At 35.2% G+C, this 14,936-nt stretch overlaps 1 protein-coding gene across 1 annotated transcript in view; it reads right to left on the reverse strand.

Annotated features, from left to right (window-relative positions):
- Positions 1–14,936, reverse strand: part of LOC117786499 (putative uncharacterized protein DDB_G0271606) — a 137,626-nt gene that overhangs the window by 95,597 nt on the left and 27,093 nt on the right. Inside the window, exon 2 of the mRNA XM_034624795.1 lies at positions 6,973–7,116. The gene's annotated coding sequence lies outside the window, so the exon portion shown is untranslated. The remainder of the gene's footprint in view (positions 1–6,972; positions 7,117–14,936) is intronic.

Below are 14,936 nucleotides of genomic sequence, written 5' to 3' on the forward strand. Positions count from 1 at the left end.
ATCTTATATCACACCCACAACACAACAATGGTAACAATTGTAAATGGCAATTAAAGCCAACTGTAAACTGACAACTACATAATTACAGGGGAAGGTCGACGACTCTGGACGCTTATAAGGCGAGACTGAAACCAAACAAAAAAAAAATTTATAATAATCACGAGTATTACTTAATTCCAAAAGAGAACCAACATTGGCAACAAAGCAAACAATGAAACCAACAACTACAATAAACAAAAGCAAACACTTTACATTTATGTAGGGGCAGTTGATCAAGGGGCAGTTGATCAAGGGGCAGAGACAGGGGCGTGTCGGTGGGTGGTGGTTGGAGGGGGTGGTGGTTGGAGGGGAGTCGCTGAGTCGGCACCCAAAACAATGAACACGATTCTAATCGCGAGCAATCAAATTTTCATACGAAATTAGTCGCAGAAACACTTGTGGGCCATATTTGTATGCAAATCGAGTTGCACGCTAAACTTTGGGTCTCCAAAATTGGCTGCCAGCGTTTATTTAGCCACTTAAGATATGAGGTAGCAGCAGTAGTAACAACAACAACAATAACGCTCACTTTTGCAGATCTGATGGTGACTCTGCATATACCCTGTAAGGCATTGAAAAGGAAATACAATATTTGTATGGAATAAGCATTATCTGGAAGAAATTATATTGCTTTTTACGTACTCTTCTTTTTCACAAAGAATTTTTTAAAAATTATTCATTTAAATATATTTTTCAAGAATATAGAACTGCTATTTTTAAAGAATTTAAGTTAATATGATTCAATTAATCTAATTTAAAAACTTTAAGCTGTCATAACTTTATCAAATCTTAACCGATTTACATCACTAGTTTCTAAAATTCAGGAAAACCCATGTAAAAAAAAACTATGTATTATCCCGGCTACCATTATACAACTTCATATTTGACTGCTGACCTAATATACCCTAGTTACGGCTGAAAAACAGGCAATGATAAACTGTAAAACGCCGAAAAACCGCAAAATGATCCACACAAAAGTGGGAGGGGGCGGCACAATTGTCGGCAGTTGTCGGCGAAGGCGGTAGCAAAGGGGCTGGGGGGCGTGCCACGACACACAAATCGCCGCTAAAAGCAGTAAATAATGTTTTTTTTCTTCTGTTTTTACAGGCACTATAATTGTTAGGAGTTTTGGCTTCAGGCAAAACTTGAGCCTCGGGGCAATTTAAAGGGGACTCTGTCTGCCTCTTTCGCACTCCCCATCACTCTTTCTCTTGCCCTCGCTAGACTTGCACTTTTCGCTTTTGTTAATTCTTGTGTTTTGCGAAAAATTGTTGGCAACAACAGCGTGATTTTGGTCAAGCGAAAGCGAAACTTTAACTGCCAACCTACACATGGCCAAATGAATTGGCCAAAACACAAACACACACATACACAAAACATATCGTTAACGTATAAATACGTCTGTCTACGTATAAATAATGTATTTATGGCATTTACAACGTCGCCGATTATTACACTGAGGAGGAGGAACTCGACACTTCTCTGGTCAGGCCTTTTAGCCACTTCAGCAGCTCGAGAAGCACTTTGAGTTAGTCACACAACAAAAGCAAAAGCAACCATAAACAGAAATAGTCAAGAGCAACCAATGCTCCCTCACCATAAACTTCCTTTTCCCCTCCCTCAATTTGTGTTTGACGTGCATGCAAATTGCGAGTTTGCCACAAACCAAAACCACGTCATAGCCCTCTCCCACTCTTATTGTCTCTCTCCCTCTCTCTTACTCCTCGTCAGGCCGGTCATTCACACATGAGTCCAAGCCCATGACTCATTAAGAAATATTATAATTTTAAGGCTTGACGTGCTTTTTTATTATTATGTATTTACATTTGCAAAAGTTTAATGCGGCGCCCTATTATTTAATAATCATAATTAATATGCAATTTAATCCATGTAGGTTTTATTAATAAAAGGTTTAGATTGTGAAACAGTCAAAAAAAAAAAAATTTTGGCAATTAAAAGAAGCCAAAAATGAAAATTATGGGAAATAATATACAACTCAATTTGACATTCTATCTGTTTTAAAGCTACTATTATATATTATCTTGTATTACATTTTAGACTACTAATGCATTTAGATTTCCTTATATGTCACTTTCTTAAACTTTTATTTTCAACTAAAATTTTTAATAAAATATCTCTTTTTATTTGTAAATCAAACAATTAATTTGTAAAGTCCTTTTATTTGAATCACAGCAAATCAATCATACTTTAAACAACTTAATTAATATAGATGACCGATAATGTGACAAAAATAGTAATACGACAAACGAAACACTTAACAACAGATTTATGCAGATTTTTTATTGATGAGTTTTAAGCAAATTAAGAGGCAGACAAAAGTGCTTTAACCTTTCGCCCATAAGTCAAAAAAATCCATTCACATTTCCGAGTGCTTCATGGTGTCATTATGTGTGTGTGTGTGGGGTGGGGGAGGTCGTCTGTCACCTGTCTTTCGGTCGGTCGGACATTACATAAGAGACTAAGCCACTGGAACTAAACTAAAAACTGAGTGAGCAAATATGCGGTAATAGACGACTTAATTCCAGGAAAAGTTATTTGGACCCAAGTTTATGCCAAACATGAACAGCACACATAAAGCCATCTATAGACCAAAATACACGCGGTCGCAATTAATAAACAAAGCAAAGCAGCAAAACAGAAGAGAAAAGAAAAAAAGATAATAAAGAAATAGAGGCATAAAAATGATGACAGCAAATATTTGGATAGAGCTAAAAACCAAAAAACGACAAAACGACAACAAACAAAGCGATTAACAAACAAAAAATTAAGTCAAGTTCCTAAAAAGCCAAAGAAAAACTTTAAAAACATTACAGAAATGTAGAAAAGAGTTGAATGTGTGGTGCACACAATGATAAGCTCGTAAATCTGCCAAAAAAAAAGTGAAGACATTCCAGAGTTTAGTTTTCTTATATAAATAAAAATAAAAACGAGTTCACAATAGAACTCAAATTGAATGAAAATGAAAACAAACTTTCGTTTTCGTTTCATTTTGCTGTGCCTTTATAATAGTTTATAAATCTTTTGATCTCATTTTTTCATATTATCTAATATTTGGTGTTTTTTTCCTGCGGATGTTAAGTACGTTCTATATGGAAAATGTTTAAGTTCTCACGCTAAATTAAAGTAAATATCGTAGATAATTGAAAGCTATTGTGTTGCCACTTGACTTGCATTTGCTTTAACTATTTGAACTTTGAGCACTCGTGTGTCTAGATTAGTTAAGAATCAAAATGAAATAAAGATAAGTAAAGGTCTTAAGGGGACCGTCAATTCCAATTAACTAAAGCTAATCAATTGGTAGCAAATATATACAGCAGAACTTTGCTAATTTGTATATAAACGATTTGCTAGAAAACGATTCGAATTGAAAAGAGACATTTAATTATTTGGTTTATATTTGAAACTAAGAGCTAAAAGAGAGAGAAACTAAGAATAACTTTTCTGACAGCTTGTCATTCTTTCAAACTAGCTTAATTAAACGTACTTAAATAACTTATCACTTAGCCAAGTATGACTGTATTATACCATAAGCATTGTTCTACTTATCAGCCGTACAAACTTGGCCAAAATTAAGACATCCGGTTTTGTCGTAAGAAACTTAGAATAAGACATGACTAAGCGTCAGGTATTTGGACAAAAAAAAAGAAATAACGAAACTAGACAAACTGTAGACCGTTTGTGGAGGTCAGACATTTTTTGAACAAACAAAAACAAACAGCAGCTGCTGATGACAATTTATGACAGACTGCAAAGCACAGAGTCGACATTCCAGAGACCGTTTGAATATTGTATTGCATAAATTATCTATTTGATCAGTGTGTTTTAAGCTCTGTAAATTCTTCCAAGAATCGTTTGCGACGCATTTGGCGCGTTGCAAGTTGGCCAAGTTGACCACAATTGAATCAAGTTAGCTGCAAGGCACAACATGCCATAAATTATTACTTGCCGCTTGCAACCAGTAACAGCAATAATAACAACAACAACAACAAACAGCAATGCAACACCTAATGAATTGTTAACTGCCTGGCAACATGTTGCCAGAGTTGGGCACACACACGTAAAGTTGTCGCCGTTGCAGTTGCAATTGCAATTCAAGTTGCAGTTGCCGTTTGTCGTTGCCAAATGGCCAAATTGCAGGCAATGCGCCAATGACAATAACAATAACCATATTGACTTGTAAAAAACAACAACAATCGGCAATCAGCAATTACAAAAAAAAAAAAAGAAAAACAACTACAGAAAACGAAACCTTTTTGTGGCACCCTAGGAGGTAAATTTGGTGGGTTCAAGCGGCATGTCAACCTCAACCACAAAGCAACCACAACAACTGCGACTGCGACAACGACAACAACTTGTGGTCCAACTAGTAAACTAGAGCAACCAGCTGAAGGGGGATGAAAGAGGGAGTCAAGTTACCACCTTAAGACAATGAATTGTTAATTTATGGTTTGTGGTTGCTTGGACAACTTTTTGGTGAGTTGAAGGATGCTGTGTTAGCTAGTGTGGGAAATTAAGGCTTAAAAATTGCGCTACACTTAGCTAAATGCTCCCTTTATCCTACACTTCAACCACAACTATTGTTTTATGATAATTAGAGTCGATTTTTCAATGTCTAGATAAAGTCAAACATAACACTGTTTCACAAAAGACTAACTGTCTGCTAAAGAGTCCAATTAATAACTTCATTTATCAATTGCATGACAAATTTAGGTGTCAGATTTAAATATAAATGGCAAACAAATTTCGAATTTTAGTTGTTAAAAACTGATTTTTCAAAGAGCTCAAAATGAATAATTAGAAGATTTTTTGTCACAATAAATCAATGTTAAGTCAATAAAAATGGCACAGTTAAATATACGCTATTTTACATGTTTTTCCATCCACTGTTTTTATTTATCTGGCACATATTACCTATATGTCAGATAATATTCCAAATAGCGCTTATTTGTCACAGTGATTTACAGGGTTATTATTATTAATGTTTATTTATTGCAATTCCATGTGCTACAGCTTTCTTTTATTATTTATGGTACTATTAAAATTAAAAATTGAGTCAATAATAAGTAAATTAAACATTAAATTGACATCTGTAATTCTAGCTTGGTTTTATGTGATACTTTATCTGACACATAGGGTTTATTGGGACATTAAAAAATGTACCCTTAAGCTAACAAACAATCCTCAACTCACATAGGGTACAATTTCGAACAAGTCTTAAAACATGTTTAAAAATGTCAACTGAAAATGAAAACATTGCAAAATTCCTTAGGTTAAGTTAGAGCTAATGGCAACGCGTTGTTGCAAATATTTGCAAGCCAAATGTGGCAACGTTATATGGGCGACATGAAAATGGACACAACACAGAGCGAGAAACGCGACAAGAAAAGGCCAAAGTATATCAGGGTGAAGGGGGGAACAATGCTTTGACAAAGACAAAGGAGGTGAAGCTGTTGCAAAGCAATTAGAGAATTGCCAGCACATGAACGTGGTCCAGGAGAAACGAAAGTTATCGAGCAGTGTGGACAAATGTTGAACATGCAAACACCGCTTGTTGCCGCCCCAAAAAAAGACAACGAGGCACCTGCAACGAGCAACGTGCAACAACAAACCGAAGCTCGACTCCCGCTCCAAAGTGGTCGCTAATCGCCCAAAAGAGTATATTTTTTTTTTCGTTCGCCAGCAAATTTGTCTACAAGTTATAATACATTTTGGGGTCCCCATTCCACACAGACAGAGTTATGTAGATGATAAATGTGTCGTGTTTTGTGGCTCGAACATGTTTCCATTTGTTCTGCGCTAGATATTTAAAAATAAAAATAAAAAGAAATAAAAAAGCATCCAGAGATTTGACCACGCCCCACCAATCGCCTGTTTCTGTCAAAGGGAAGTCGTTTGTAATGGTCAAACGACAGGTGTTGTAAATAACTCCCAAAAAAAAAACAAACTAATAACAAGCTACCAAATTAGCGGTCTCTATGCAACTCGGCATAAATTATGAAACAGATACGACAGAGTTGATTAGGCTACAGTTCCTGGAATGTCACTTTTTTTTGACTTAAGAAATTATGTATATACTTTACTTTGGAAACTGGGTGAGTTAGCTAAATCCAAAAAAAAAATAGAATCTAGTCGAAGAAATGGCAACGGGAGAGAGTACCAATGATAGATTGGGGATTTCTGTAACCCACTTACTTCAAATATATCAAGCTACTTGCTCATTAGATGTGACAGCTCTTTAGAAAGGAAACCAAAGCATAAAAAGAATACGATATATAGAAATATATAGAAAAGACTGCACTATCGTGCTTTTATTATAATAAATATGTTTATAAACTTTTTTAAGTATTTCGTAAATAAGATATTCAATCATATTATGAAATTGCATTTCAACTGTCTTAATTATTGCAAAAAATTTGAAGTACAAAAAAAATTGTGAAATTTTAACACAAATATAAATTATTTTTAGAACAGCAACTATCAAATTTGAATAAAAATCAAGTACATATGAGGTAAACAATATTTCAGACATATTTATGGACTAACAAGGTTAAGAATGTTAACGAAAATTTTTTAAAGAAATATTAAAATTTAGTTAATAAGAGCTTCACAAATTCCAACACCTATTTTACTTTATTAACATTTCTATTTCTTTATTTTCACTCCTCGCTTTTTATTTATTTTTACTCAATTTCTTTACGATCACTATAAACCATTTTAAATTTCCTTGACCTAAACACCTATATTTCCCATTGTTTGCAGTACATTTGAAATAGTTTCAATGTCAAGCGCATTGTCTATTATACCAATCATCATTATGATCATCATTAAATCATTAACAAGCAAGTCAACTCAATATTATTGCAGTGCCATTAAATGCTCATTATGATGTTTATAAACCAACATAATAAATACCTTATTGTGAAAAGTGACCAACAATGTTGTTGGCTCCACTCCAATCCAATGTTGAGAATGTGGATGAGGTGATTGCCAGAGACAGAGAGGGACGCGTGGTAACTACAGCAATTGCCTTTCAATTCACTTTCTGTGCCAAAAACTCTGTAAAGATAAAAAAAAAAAATGTCGAAATGCGTGTTAAAAACAAATGTGCAGAAATGATTTAAAAAAATTGTTAGCAAAATGAAAATCGAATGAAGCGGAAATTACAACAAGTTGTGTTGTCTTCCACTTTTGACAAATGACAACAAATGAAAATTGTTAACTGATTTTATTAGCACTTGGCCGAGGCACATTGCATAATGCGGCAACAACAGGCGATCAAGGAAAGCAAAAACCAAAAAAAAACAAAATCAAAAGTGAACCATAAAGAAAAACTTTTGAAAGCTTTTACCTCAGCTCCAATGAGGCTGCGTCAACATTTGTTTAGCAACATTTTTATGGCAACCTTTCGCTCGCCACTCGAGTGATAAATCAACTTTACCTCAACCTCAACTTCAGTCTCAGTTTCGGCTTTAACTTCAACTACAACTCCAATTCCAACTCCCACTATAAATGAACAAGGCATAGAAAAAAACAAACGTAACTTAAATAAAATTAAACATCATTCGCAAAAAAATTCGTCGCACGACATTTGCCTGCCGCCAAAAAAAAATATTTCCCTATATCTTTTGTGGGCGTCTCGGAAATGCGGAGCTGGTGGGCAGCCTAACTTCATCCATGTCCATAACAATTCATTATCATTAATTATATTTGCACTCCACGGCGACTAAGCATGAAAAATGCAACCAAGTCGATTAAATTGAAAACAATTTGAACGAAAATTTCAATATTTCTTTTACCGGATTGCCGTTAGGCGTTTGCGAAAAACCAAAAATCGACCCGAAAAAAGGAAAAACAAAAAAAAATAAATGACTAAAAATATGGCCCATAAAGCAACGACGGCCAGAAATCAGCAACAAATCGCCAAAACAATTTATTGGCCGTATTAACCCCATCGAACTCTCTCACTTGTTGGGGTCCCACTAAAAAAGCAAGGGGGCGCCTACGGGGCCACCGATCGATGCGAGTTGTGAAAATATCATTTACGGGCAATTTGTAAAAGCTACAAAAAATTCACTAATCTTAGAATCTTTGTCGCGCCGAAGTTTAAATACTCTAACTGCTAAAATTTACTATAAGTTTAAAAAAGTATTTTTTTGTTCAACAGATTTTACAAAAATAAATAAATTTAATTAAATTAAATTAAATTTATATTTAATTTCAAATTTCTAGACACAAATTCTTAAAAGAATTAAAAACTTTTTACATAATATCAAGTCAACTCTTAGCTGATGCCCTACTCTCACAATTGTTAATTAAATTGGGAATAACATTTAGTTTGTATCACCATAAAACGATTTAATTCATTAATTTAAGCCATATCCAAATAAATAGTTAAAATACCTACACTTAAACTTGGCTATAAAACTGAAATCTCAGCGAAATTTGCACGAACAACGCGATGAAAAAACAAATGAACGGCGATTTACTTTGGCAACACCAAAACATCGCGATATTGAGGGGTAAGAGGGGAAACTATACCCCAGCTTTTCTCACATCTCTATCTCTCTCTAGCACTCTCGCTTCATTTAGCTATACTTTTTTTTTTTTGTGGTCAAGTTGAAGTCGGAAATGGGCACAATTGCGCTGCAGCGCATCGGTCGTCAGCGGTCAAGCAGGCAATTGGCCAAACTTGGCTTGTTGTTGGCCAACTGACGACGTCGACGTCAACATCTTCGGGCGATAATTGGGTTCCCTTTCCCAGCCACGAAGCGATATGGTGGGAGTTTGCAGGGGGTAAATTCAATTAAAACAGCTTTCTGCAAGAATTCTCAACTCTTTTTCATTTTTTTTTTCAGCAGGTCAAAGATTTGCCACTAAAGATTTTGAAGCATGCGGGCGAATTTTTGGCTTAAAACAGTGACTAACAAAGATAACTCTCAATTGTGTGCGTGAGAAAAAAAATTCGAAATACTTGAATGACATGAAATTTCAAATTTTGAAAAAACTTTGAATATTCCAAATGATTAATATTTGTATGTCAAAACAATTTAAAGGCTAAGAAATGATCAAGAAGACTTTCTGTTGAGTTTTTCAAAAGTTATGGCTAACTGATATATTTATTCTAAAACAAATCTTTTATTTATTTCTTCTTCGTTCTTTTCACACCTTTTTGTTGGAATTGCATAACAGTATACTCAGCTTTCAGAGCCAACAAGAGTAATTTCAAAGTATTCTCATATCTTGAGTTTTGTTTGCGTCTTTTCAAAATGAAATTCAATACGTTTGTCGAGTGCAACAGAAGAGCACACGGAACCAAGTCGGAAATTCTGTCAGGTGTGTAAATACAAATGCGTAAGAAAAAGCAAAAAAATATTCAAATCAAAGCAAAGTATTATTTTTTTTTGGCTGTCTGAGCTCAAACAAAGCTGTGACTCGAGCATGACATAGAAACTGAGAAGCTAAGAAGCTGAGATGTTGAGAAGTTGACAGAACTGACAGAGAGACTCTGATTGCAAGTGGAGTGTTTAAGTCCATGACATGTGATATAAGAGTAGTGTTAGATTCGGATGTCAAGTGGCAACGCCATGGGAATTGCAGCTAAAACGAACTAAAAATTAAATGAAATGAATATGTATTTTCATGGTCAGCTAAAAAATATGGTAAAAGGAAACGCCAAAATGCGCTAATGAAAGTGAAAAGCGTCAAGAAGAAAAGTCAAAGTTGTCGATTTCGGCCCACTTGTCGTCACAACAACAACAACAACAATAACAACAACAGTAGCTACAAAAATGCATTCGAAATGCAGTAGAAAGTGAAATGCGTTGGCAAAAGAAAAATAAAATACAAAAAAAAAAAAAATATACAGAAAAGTAAAAACAATATAAAAAGCAAAGCAAGAGACAAACACCAAATGAGCCAAAAGATGCTGGAGATATGACCAGCATTTGACTTGGCCAGAGGGAGGGGGGAAACACTGAGGACAGACAACGACATTGTTAGTTGGGCGGGGAGGTGGGGAAATCTCTCACATGACCTTGTTACATTGCATTGAAGCCGATATGCGAATTCGGCATAGCCTTTTTGCCTTGGGCGCAGCCAACGGACAGCTTGCCACAATCTCTTGGTTGCACATAATCAAGAAATATTTGAGATTCACTTTCAGGAAAGAGACGACGACGCAACTAGACGATGCCAAACGAAAGTCCAACAACAAATAACGAACAGCGAACAGCGAGCAACGAACAATGCACAAGCACACACAACTCATAGATAAAATATCTGCGGACTTCTCATTGACGACGCTTGAAGTTGATGCTGATGTTGAAGTTGCAGTTGCAATTGCACTTCATGTGGCAAACTCGCTGCAAAGACATTTGCGGCAGATGTGTGGGCTGCAGAAGCAAATGAAATGCCACAGATTCGTTTGATAAAATGGCAGGCGACAAGTTGAGAAAGAAAAAGTGACTCAGCAAGTGAAGCGGAGGGAGAAAGATACAGACTACTGACTACTGACAGTAGCCAAAGAGGCGGCACACTATCACCCCCCCTCTACCTTCTTTACACCCCACCCACCATCCCCTTCACCTCTTTTGAGACAAGTTTAGTTTTGGCATTTGATGGTTTGCCTCTCTGTATGGCTGTCAATGGAGCCATAGATAAATCTTCAAGTTGTCAATGCGGCGTTGCAATCGAAAGAAGACAATGCATCAACAAGGGGAGGGGGGGCGGTTGGAAAAAGTCTCTAGTGCCAGAAAGAGGAAGAAGAGCTAGAGAGCGAGAAAAAGAGCCATAATTGGGCCATGGCAACGCATTGAAATGTCAGTAATTGATATGTTTACAGCTTTATTAACGTTCACGTTTCAAACTTCGTTTTCGCTCCTTTTGCTTCAATTCAATTAAAATCATATCATGCTGTGCGTGTATAAGTGTGTGTGTGTGTGCGTGTGTGTGTGACAAAATATATAGACATCCAACAATTAGATGCTCCATTTGTTTGGACTGGCAATTCACTTTCGATTTCTTGCAATCAACGAGACAAACTTCAATTCAAATAAGACATTAGTGAACAACTCTTGGCATCTCATAAATACCTAAGAAATTGAATTAACTTAAAAAAGAATATGTACACTCAGAAAAAAAAATCAAGATTTCCGTACTTAAAAAGGCCATTTTCAAGTACAAACGATCTCAAAAGCTGTCTAGGTTCGGAATTTCTAAAGTTGAGAACGAAAATCTTATTTCAAGTTCGCAAGTACGGAAATCTTAAAATGAGATTTTTCGGCGATACTTTAAGTACGTTTTGGGTTTAGTTCAAGTCTGATAAAATTGAAAACATACTACTTTAAGTATACAAAAATCTTGAACTAAACCCAAAATGTACTTGTTTCTAGTACAAAACATTGTCATAATTAATTAATTTTAATCTTAAAACATACACTAGTATGTGAACTAAAATTAAGCAAAATACCAAAATTAAATACCATTAAATAATGGTGTATTTTCTTGGTTAGCGACCTTTCGGAGTAGGTGCTGATTATACCAGCGATCCAAGCTTAACGTCACATTTGCGTCGCTAGAACCAGTTGAGAATTCTAAGGTTCGACAATGCAAAAGAAGTATCCCAAAACGTACTTGTTTTTAGTACGAAACGTTCTTATTTTTAACTTTATTTAAATCTTGATAAAAACTATTTTAAGTACAAACAAATCTTAAACTAGTTTAGTACAAATAACTCAGTTGTTTCTGGTGGTAACTTTACGAGACTCACGGATTATATATTTGTCATGGTCTTATATGATCAGACTAAGTTTGGTTAAAATCGGACTACTATTTCGGATAGCTGCCATAGGAATGTGAAGTCAGAATTTTAAATTTAAGATCGATTTATACTTAATTCAAGATTTTTAGTACATAGCAATCTTAAAAATTGAAGAACGAAACGGTATAAATTCAAGTACGGTCGTAACTAATTTTAGGATGGCATATTTTTCTGAGAGTAGTTAAATGGGATTACCAAGCTTTGCCTGTGTACTATACTGATAAAGAAGTTTCCCAAACAGTAAAGAGTGTTTTATTTTTTTTAGCAATAAAATACGTGTCGATTCATTTCTGATAAGAAATTGATAGAATAGGTTTGAATCTAATCGAAATATGAGGGAGAAAAAATATGAAAAAAGAGTGCAAACATAAACTGAATGATTAATTTTAAATTGAATGACAAATAAAATGCTTTACAAACCAATTCAAATTATAGTACCATATTGCTAGCTCAACTATTTTCCTTATAAATCCACACAATAAAATTGGGTTATTTCTTACTTTATTTTAGGTCGACTGGTTATGTAAGGTCCTCGTCCAAAGGCGTGTGCGCAGTAAACTGGACACGAAAACAACTATTTTTTGTTTGGTTGTTGACTTGACTAGCTAGCTAACTGACTGAATGACTAGCCGACTGATTGACTGAGTCATGGGCTGCCAATTGGGCAGACTCTAGAGTCTGAAGTCTAGACATTTAACTTTATGACGGCGGGTGCTATAAATAATAGAAAAGTGCAACAATTAAATTGTGTGCAAAAACAAGTTTCTCAACTGAAGGAAGGCAGGAACCAGGAGGAGATCTAACGAGGCGGCCTTTGTAATAAAGTCAGTTGTTGGAATTTGCGAATGGTATCTGTGAAATGTCTCTAATTGTGCAACTATTGCACATTGTCGCGGCTTCTATTTTCTTTTTTCTTTTTGTTGTTACTTTTACTTTACACACATTGCGAGACAGACGCCGAGCGATGTTTCCTGTGCCACGAACAACAAATACAACAACAACCACAACGCAGCAAACAACCGCAAACAGCAACAACAGCAACAACAACAACAACGGTAACAAGCTCGACATGCACATGAACACAGTATTTTCTTTAATGATTAATTGACTTTTGCACTGTAGAAAACACGTTCGATCTCTGTTTAATCTGGTCGGAAAATTGCCTTTTAATTTCCCGCCACGCTGTTTCAATATTTATTCATTTGCAAATGCATCCATGTATCTGTATCCAATGGATTCATTCGGATATATATAACTACAACTGTGTTTGGCCATTGTTTATATGACGTTTTTATATTCGTGTGTGCAGCTTTCGTTCGTGTGATTAATTTATTGTTCAATACAATTGCGTATGAATTATTGAGATACCGGTCAGAAAATGACATGCAACAGTCGCTGCCAATGCCGACATCGCCTCAGGTGGCCAAAAAACCAAGAGATATCCTCCTCTCATTGTTCAAATATTCCCGGCTCCCCTTTACATGCCATACTAAAACAATAAAGGAAAAAAAAGACTGCACCAAAAACATGCATTTTTTTTGTTTCTTTTACATTTCAGAAATACAAGTATCTATCAGATACATGAACTCACCTCTCTGCACACTTTCACATTGAAAACTCAATGGCAAAAGGCACTGGGCCAGGTGAAACGTGCCAATGATTTGAAGCCTAACGCTAATACGAGTAATCTTTAATAATCATAGGGGTTAAATTTCATCAGATTGTAACTAGCCGAAAAAAAACACATGCAAACAGCTGGAAGTGCAACAATAAGGGGCTTAAGACCTCAATCCGTCAGATTAATAAGAAGAAATCTTATTAAAATCAAATTAGGTGTTGATTACGAGAAAGAGAAATAACCTATATTTTGGCATAAGTAAAATAAGTGATAAAATTTCCTTATAATTACTTTTTAAAATTTAATTCAATTTAATCAAAGTGTCTATTTAATTCTAATGTAAGAAAGTAAGTGGGTTTTTTAAGCCCAAGAGTCAATATTTAAATTTAAGTACAGATAAACAGACAGTTGAACATGGCTTAACAGATTCATCACCATTATACAAAATATAATTAGTTTTCAAGATCTACCCAACACCATTTGTAAGACTATAAAGCTAACTAAACAAACCTAAAAATCATCTGCTGTTAATGCTCTAATTTTAGCTCAATTTATTTGACAATCACAATCACAAGTCCAATGAGAAACAGCTGCCACATTGGACAGTTGTCTTCTCTTGACACTCTCTCACACACTCACACACACATACACACAGTTGTGGCAATGCAACTGAATGTCAATGTTGGGACTCTCTGGACTCTTGTCAACTATGTCGTTTCATTTTTATGGTCTTCTAACATGCAAACTTTGACTTTGGCTGCAAAATTCGTGGGCATCGCGTGTCTTGGCCATGTTTAAAACATTAAGTAAAAAACCAGCGTCTATTTTGGTCTATGTTTTGTTGTTGTTGTAGTTACCCCTAAATTAGTTGAACAAAAGTCGTAAACATTTGTTTTTGCATTTTAATTAGCAACACTTGAGTGTGTATATATGTGTATTCAAGTGAGTGTGAATCGGGGATGTAGTTGAATTGTGGGCGGTATCTGTCTTGGCTGTAACTGCGATAAATATTCGAAATGCTTCACGTGAAAATTTAACACGTTATTATTACAACAACAGACGCCAGCAACAACAACAAATAACAACAGCAGCGAAATGTTTGTTTGTCTACATATGTTTAATATTTCTCAATGGTATTTTGGTTGTTGTTTGTGGAAAAATAGCGTGTCCAAGTGACGTTCAACGACCGCCGCCAGGTGGCGTTTCTCTGCAATTTGCATTGTTAATTGTCAGGTAATTAAAGAAACCAAATATTCATATGTACATACATACATTTATGAAAAGTGTCTGACAGTTGTTGTGAAGCGCTCAAATGAATGAGATTTCAATTAAATGGAATTGAAAGTTAATATATGAATTTTCTGTATTTGCTAATGACAGTTAAACAAGGCCTAAATGAGATAAATGCTGTGCTGTGCTGTGCTGTATATGCACTTTAAA

This window comes from Drosophila innubila, assembly GCF_004354385.1.
Source record: "Drosophila innubila isolate TH190305 chromosome 3L unlocalized genomic scaffold, UK_Dinn_1.0 0_D_3L, whole genome shotgun sequence".
NCBI lineage: Eukaryota > Metazoa > Arthropoda > Insecta > Diptera > Drosophilidae > Drosophila > Drosophila innubila.